The sequence below is a fragment of the Embiotoca jacksoni genome, unplaced genomic scaffold (assembly GCF_022577435.1).
Source record: "Embiotoca jacksoni isolate LCO1_2020_lvr unplaced genomic scaffold, fEmbJac1.0.p SCAF_18, whole genome shotgun sequence".
NCBI lineage: Eukaryota > Metazoa > Chordata > Actinopteri > Embiotocidae > Embiotoca > Embiotoca jacksoni.
The window spans coordinates 5,526,898-5,534,439 of record NW_027185318.1 but is presented as its reverse complement, the minus strand read 5'-3'; the positions used below and the strand labels follow the sequence as shown (position 1 = coordinate 5,534,439).

The following is a 7,542-nucleotide window of genomic DNA, read 5'->3' as shown; positions in this document are numbered from 1 at the left end:
GATGTCTGGATAGACTTGGCGCCTATTTTAGCGCAGCAGAGCACCGAGCAGCACGTCTGGTAGAATATCAAGCATTGATTTTAATAGAAGCGATCAGTAGATATTCTGATCTTAAGGGGAACAAAAACTCCTCGAGTGAAAAATAAAGATTTCCTCCTTAAAAGTCAGCAACCAGAATTCACAGCACTTATTCCCTATGAAGAGTCACACAGTGAACCATGCAAAGGAAGTTTGAATATTTATTAAGTCGTCTCACCAGGAAATCTGTCAGCCTCTTTGGCCATCGTACTATTAACACCGCAACGGTCACAATTAACTCATTTCCAATGAAAACACACTCTGATCTAAAGTACTTCTGTTAGTTGAGGTTTGAAATGATCAAAAGTGCTGAGCCTTATTCCCTTTTCCTTGTTAGCCTGCACCGGTTCCAGAGGAACCTCTCATGTGTTTTCATTTGTGAAGGAGCCTGTGAGTTTAAAAGGAGCAGGAAACTCTACCTTGTTAAAATGAATTGTCATGTATGCTTGACAGACACCTATAATGAGATCAGCGTCGGAACGTATCAAAGAGGAAATGTTGGAAATAAGAGAGGCGCTAATCTGCTCACACTTTTATGACTAAATTTGTTCTCTGCGCGGTTTCTTGTAACTTTGCTTTCCTGTTCATTATCGGAATTATCTTACGGCTCTCGCCTTGTAATCCTGAGCTCCTATATTTACACTGGAACTCAGTTTAAAAAAGACCCCACGAGACGACAATAATAAATTGGAGATTTTGTGTTGATGGTATCAGATTTTGATTAATATTCTAAAGGCAGGGATAAAGCCTGCTTCATTTTGTATTAAAGAGGTGTGGATTACTTCCATACATTAACATAATCAGTAAAGAATATCATACACATATTAACATAATCAGTGTCTAATCACGACGGCGTATGCAATCAAGGGTGAGAGGTTGTGACTACTGACACGTATAACAATATCTATAGTAACACTTAACTTCAAGTGAGAATATTATTGTCTGGAACTTCCAAAAGCCAGATCCTGAACTTGTTCATGCCATGAGGACACCATGAGACCAAAGTGTGATGAAGGTACCGAGCTTTGCCACACCTGAGAAGGTCTGCGACTGTGATTTGACACACTCATTACCAAACCTTCTATTATTGATTTCCAGATAGATAGATAGATAAATAGATAGATAGACTTCTGGGAGAGTGTCTCCCATGCACACAGCTTAGCCTTTCCATATCCCTAAGTCTCCTCCAGTGACCTTTACTGTTAAGATAAAGATGGTTCTTGGCGTATTCGGAGGGATGTGGAGGATTTGCAAAAGAGGACATTTATGAAAATCTTTCTTGAAGCCCGTCTTAGAAATCCTTAAGAGACATGAAGGAAAGGGCAGTGAGTCAGTATATGGAGAGGACATACTGAGACTCTGATATGGATGGAAAGCTCAGGAAAATACCAGTCTATATGTGCATACGTAATGCAAAGTAAAAAGGAAGTCACAGGACTCTATTGAAGTTTCCTCCCCTTTCTGTGGCGCTATTGGTCTCTCCAGACATACACTTATAGAGCATAAATATATTTGAGGAAAACTTTATTTGTGATTCAGCCAGCATATAAAAGTTGATATTGAGCTGACCTTCTGTATAGAATGCCGTTGGTTTTTAAAGAAGTTCAAGTCCAGTTATGAGATGATACATTTTCTAATACTTGGCAGTTCTCATTTTTATGTCAAAATGAATGAGTGAATGTGTTGAATGATTATGGAAAAGAGGCCAAAGAGGAGTCCGTCTGATTTCAGAATTGTATGTCAGATCGGAGTTGGCCTTATGACTGGGGAAAAAAATATGTTTTCATTCTGGTCCACATGATTATGATTATGTTTACAAATTTGCACAGTGTTTACCTTGGGCTGTTTTATTGTCACGCAGGATTTCTTTACATCTTTATCTCCTTCGACTTCCTGGTTTGTGGCCGATTAATGCTGTTGAAGGTCCAACTAATTTTGCTTCAGTTTTACGTGGTTATTTGTCACTAGATGTGGTTTGAAGGATTGATTTTCTCCCTCCGACTACACTGATGAAACCCCTCCTGGGGTTTCCTCTGGGAATTCATCTTGTGCCGATAACTTTGAGCTATCTTATCTGGTCACTGTTCAAACAAGAGTGAATGCTCAGATTTGCTTCAGGTGTTTGTCTCTTCGTGGGTCCATTTCTTCTTGTTTTTGTTTTCAAGGTTAAAGCCTGATTGATGTGGCTGATTTCCCGCAGTGCTATAGAGCTTGTGACTAAATCACTTTCATTCATCTGTTGAAAAAGTAATAGACATTGCATTATTGACAAGCAAGCTAAAATAGTCTTGTGTTCGTAATAATATAAACTCTATGGTCTGGAACATAAAAAAATACCAGTTAAGGGCTATAAAAAAAAATGCGATCACGTGCGGAGCACAATGTGTGACAGATTCACCAGATTTTGAGTTAGAGCTGTCATCGCATAAGCATTACTCTTTATGGTAATGAATTAACCTTAAATGTCAATAAGAACAAATGTAAGGGAGCTAAAAAAAAACAAAAAAACAATCTTTAACTTGAAGTTTGGGTTATCCTGCCGAGTAATTTGAAAACCTTAAGGATCTAACACAATCCTGTCTGAGATTTGTCCACGGGGCATGGATTCTCAATTTGTCATGCTGCTTTGAACTGTCACTATTCGACTGGCGGTGCAAAGATCATAAACCAGTAAAACTTCAGAGTACAGGATGCGAATGAGGGTGACTAAGCACGGCGGAGGCCCCACAGTCTCTACACAGACTGGCCTGTAGTCAACACTATCTTATCTCGTGAGGGGGCAAGTCTGGGCTGGTCGGCGGGGAGGCAGAGCCGCATGGCTTCAGTGGGAAAAGTTCCCTGCTTCTTAGAAATCAACTGCTTGAGTGAAACATGATCAATAGATCTATTTCTCTCAGGCTGATGCTTGTGTGACTGCAGTGACTAAATAGTATTGATTAATTATTTTACCACTCCACCAGCAAACAGCCAGCAACTGTAAACAAAATCCTCATTTGTTATTTTGATATGTAGTTTTCCTCCAGCTTGTTTTAGCCTAGTAATAATCCTTTTTATCTTGGATTGTCGTGCATTACGTTTCACAGTGGTACAAATGAAACTTTCCCTAGCTTTTTATATAGTCCCTACCAGTGTGTGAGAGAGTAAGACTTGACCTGAAGCCACACAATCCATCAGCATTAGTCCTACACAGTCTCCAGACTAAACACACTCTCATTACAGTGGCTGTGGGTGCCCGCAGGGCACTTCCTCCACACAAGTTTATTAACACAAGACACAATCTACAGTACAAAACTAGGTATACGCTGGACTCTTACAGTAAACACCACTTCACTGCTTCTGGTATATAATTAAAGGATTTAAATGGCCGGAGCTTACGGGGAATGACATGGCAATATGATTACCGTAGAACATACTGTACTGTGTAAGGCAGAGTTGCTCCGGGATGATGTCATCTCCTTCAGGCCATTGTGGATTCCTGTTGCTTTGTTGGACATGTCAGTACTGTAGAGAGAGAGAGAGAGAGAGAGAGGGGAAAAGACAGGAATTGAGACAGGAGGGCTTTTCATGCTTCCTTATAGAATTCAAACAGTTGTCACCTGTATAAAGGCTGTTTCTTAGTAGACAGCTACTAAACGTCTACATCACATATCCCACATTCCTGAGCACAATAATTGCCTTAGTCATATAGTACTCAGTTACAAATTTACTTGTGTCCTACACCCACACTGGTCCTCATGTCTCTCACTGGCTAGACTGGAAGTTTATAGTCTCCCTCTGGGTTTAATGCAGGCTGGAGTGGTCGAGTTGTTAATGGTGAGCTTGTTGAATTTGGTTATATCATCAGTTGTGGATGTAGTGTGCAGATCCTTTCCTTGAGAAACAGCAGTAATATCAGCACAATTGGAGCCTTATTGAAACGTGGAGAAGTGTGATGTAGCATAAGTTAATAAGTCCCTAATGCACCTACAGTACAGGACTTGAGTAAGCTTACTCCTTAGATAGGTTTCACCACTGTGCATTTATAAGCAAAAGGGCGATGTTACTTATTTTGAAATCAGTCCTTATCGTGTCTCTTTTTTTTTGCAAAATGATAAAACTTCTTTGCAATTTTTTTTATTTGCTAGAAAATTCAGTGTGCCACATACACTGAATTCAAAATACTATTTCCTCACTTTTAAATGAGTTGAGGATTGTTGCAATTCGAGTGCACACGGGGAACTAGCCGCTTTGGCCTCTGATTGTATTTGAGTATCTCCGTGACAAACATTTCCAGCACGGTACTCAAACGTCAGCTGTTTACATTCACGACAAGATACTCCAATCTCAAGTATCCACCAAGCATCGGACCTTGAGAGACAGAGGCCACATCAAGGGGGTCAACAAAGAACCTGACACCCTGGAGATACATTTGCATTGAGTCGAGAATGTAAAGCAACAACGCGGCATAAAATGGTCTTGGAGGCACCAAACACTTAAGTGGTAAAACAACAACCTCCAAACTGCTGCGAGATCCTCCTCATTGTCAAAGCCTTTCTTATCTGGAGAAAGAGGGGGGAAGACGGCGTGATGTTTGAGGAATGAGACTGTATAGCAACAGGCGGCCAGCGAAACGAATGCGGTGCCGGTTGATATAGCTCGTTTTAGTATCATTTCGCAAGTTAAAGATAACAAAACGGGTTGCGGTAACCGGCATAAATGTACAAACTATAAATCTTCAGATTCATAAGCTGATATTAGGTTTCACCGCCAGCCCTGAAGAGCCTGCTGGATAGAGAGGACTTACCATTTAGACTTCAAGAGACATGAGTGGATTTGGCTGAAACTACTTGCAAACTGCTGGAACTTGTTACATAAATTCTACGCATAGCACCAGATTACCATTAAGAGACTCCACTAAATGGGCTAGAAAATATCAGTTCACTGCATGGCAATAGACACTGAAACCTGAGCACACAGGATACTCACGGAATGTGTCTGTCAAGTGAAACGTTAATTTGCATTTTCATGTGCGACCAAAACAACCCCCGTTTCCTCAACACCCGCTTTTAGCCCCCTCCCCCCCTCTTCTTCACCCATTGTGAAGCCATCAGATAGGGGCTTCCAGAAGTCCACACCTGTCTCGGGGCTATGCAGAGGAGATGGATCCATGCATTTTGAGCATCAGATAGCCTCTAGCAAAGGTTAGTATTGATCTAACGCTTCACTGGCCCTTTGTGAGAGCAGCAGCTGCTTTGGGGGGCTTTTAGATAAGCAATGCAAAAGGGAATTGTTTCTCCTGAAACCCTCTTTCAGTGTTCGTACATGAAAACCATCACTTAATTCAACACTCCATTGCTCTGGAATAAAATGTCCTCTCCCTTGACACAAAAAGCAGCAAATAAGCATTAAAACATCTGCCTTTGGGGTATTGGAAAGTGTATTGGAAATCACACAGTGATAATGCGGCTCTCTGGATTTTCACTGTTTAATCATATGTAATCTCTAGTGAGTGAAAATTAAATGAAAACGCTACATGTTTCAGTATATCACAAGTCTCTCTCTTTCACTCTCTCCCAGTCACTGAATGGAGGCAGTTGGAGTGGGATGGGAGGAGGTGTGGGTGGGAGTGGGTGTCGGGGGGGGGGGGGGGGGGGGGTGTGTAGCATTGGTGCATCTGTGTGAGGCAGGCATGGGCGATGAGACCCTCCCTAAGATGAGTCATGGGCTGTATGGGCTGACACCAACACCTCATTCACAGCCAATAATGAGCCATGCTAATGAGCAGGACAGCCAACCTGCGTGCTCATCATTAAGCAGTCCTGTGATTCATGTCCAGCATGAAACCAGCGCATAAAGAGATAAGGCTGGCTGGAGCGGGCTATGGGTGGGATATCAGATAAATTGCAAAAACCATTCCAAGTACTATACTGCAGGTAAAACTATTATTTTGCATGATGTTTTTTTGTGTGTTATAAAGTAGCTTTTGCCAAGCAGAAAGGAATAAATTGTGCTCTTTTATACACAAGCGGAGTATCAGACATCGATGTGGTGAAACTGTAGGACAATTTCCTACAAGATATGCAGCCAATATGTGAAAACAAATTATACATATATATATGATACCATGCTATCAGTTAATTTGAAATTACCTCTTTTACCCACATCTGAACTTATCAGAAGATAAAATAGAACTCAAATGAATCCATCAGAAAAAAAAAGAAGAACAAAAACACAGACAGTAATACATGCATGTGCCTGCGCCAACCTCCTGAGACTCGGCTCTGACACGTATATCTGATAAGGCTTAATCAGCACAGGGTGGTCATGATAAAGCATTTCAGTCCTATCTCTGTCTGGGAGAGAGACCCAGAGACGGGGTTGCCTCTCCGTTCCAAGGATGGAAAAGGCTAGAACCCCTCTATCTCTGCGTTTCTCTCCGTCAGACTGCCTCGCTCCCCTTAGCCTCGTCTCTTCTCCCCCTGTGTGCCTCTTTTTTCTCTTTCTTTCTGCCCGCTCTCCACTCCTCTTCCCTGCCTTTCTAGCTGCCTCTCTCTGTATCAGTGCAGACACTTCTTAAGCCCCAGCTGGGGAAAATACGGTGGCTGGGTAGGGGGAGGGTTTCAAAAGGGTAAGTGATTGCCCTCTAGGGGACGAAGCAGAGAGAGAGAGAGAGAGAGAGAGAGAGAGGAAAAAAAAAAAAAAGAAGCAGGACGCCTTATCGCCCCAGCCTCCAATAGCACTGCTGGCTACCACCCAGGACCGGGGGAAGAAAAGTGGAGGGAGGGGAGGTGCAGGAGACGCTATAGCTCGATGCTACACTGCCTCTTGACACAGCAAACTCAGCAGGGCGCCTTCCATCTATCCCTGGCTGTATGGGCTCAACTCAGGGCTGCCCACCCAATGTTACCACTGAATGAGTGGTCTGGCTTTAATTGCATCATATATGTTGGCAATATATGTTTAAATAAAACTACAGCATGTCTTTGTACTTATCTTATGATACAGGGATTTATGTCATCACAAAACATAAATAATATATTTGTCTGCATATTTCCTTAGAGATGGCTTTTTTTGTTTTGTTTTATTAGTATGAGCCTGTGAGATGCTGCAGGTGTTTTGGGAGCTCGCACTCACTGTAAACAAGATCCATAAAGCAGAATGTACTACTGACCTATTTCCTTCATTCAAATTCAGGCATGGAAACAAACAGGAAAGAAAGCAAGCCCCCCCCCCAAAAAAAAAAAATAAAAATAAAAATGTGATAACACTCGGCCACTCAGAGATAAGTGGGAAATGCACGAGGTTATACCAAAGTTAATGATAACATAAGTCTTGTATGAAGCCATTACCAGCTGCTAAAATGTATCCATTTACAGCAGACAAGCAGACGCACCGACACATCCAGGCGCCTGCAACAGTGTCCAAGCGCCACCTTCAGTATTCAACCTAAGGGAGGGAGAAAAAAAAAAAAGAAAAAAGAAAAGC

At 42.0% G+C, this 7,542-nt stretch overlaps 1 long non-coding RNA gene across 1 annotated transcript; it reads right to left on the bottom strand.

Moving 5' to 3' along the window:
* Positions 1–1,924: 1,924 nt before the first annotated feature.
* Positions 1,925–7,525, bottom strand: LOC138199985 (uncharacterized). Its single transcript, XR_011178376.1, has 3 exons — positions 7,407–7,525; positions 3,492–3,579; positions 1,925–2,314 (listed from the first exon to the last, which is right to left on the bottom strand). It is a non-coding gene; the product is annotated as an uncharacterized lncRNA (long non-coding RNA).
* Positions 7,526–7,542: the final 17 nt, after the last annotated feature.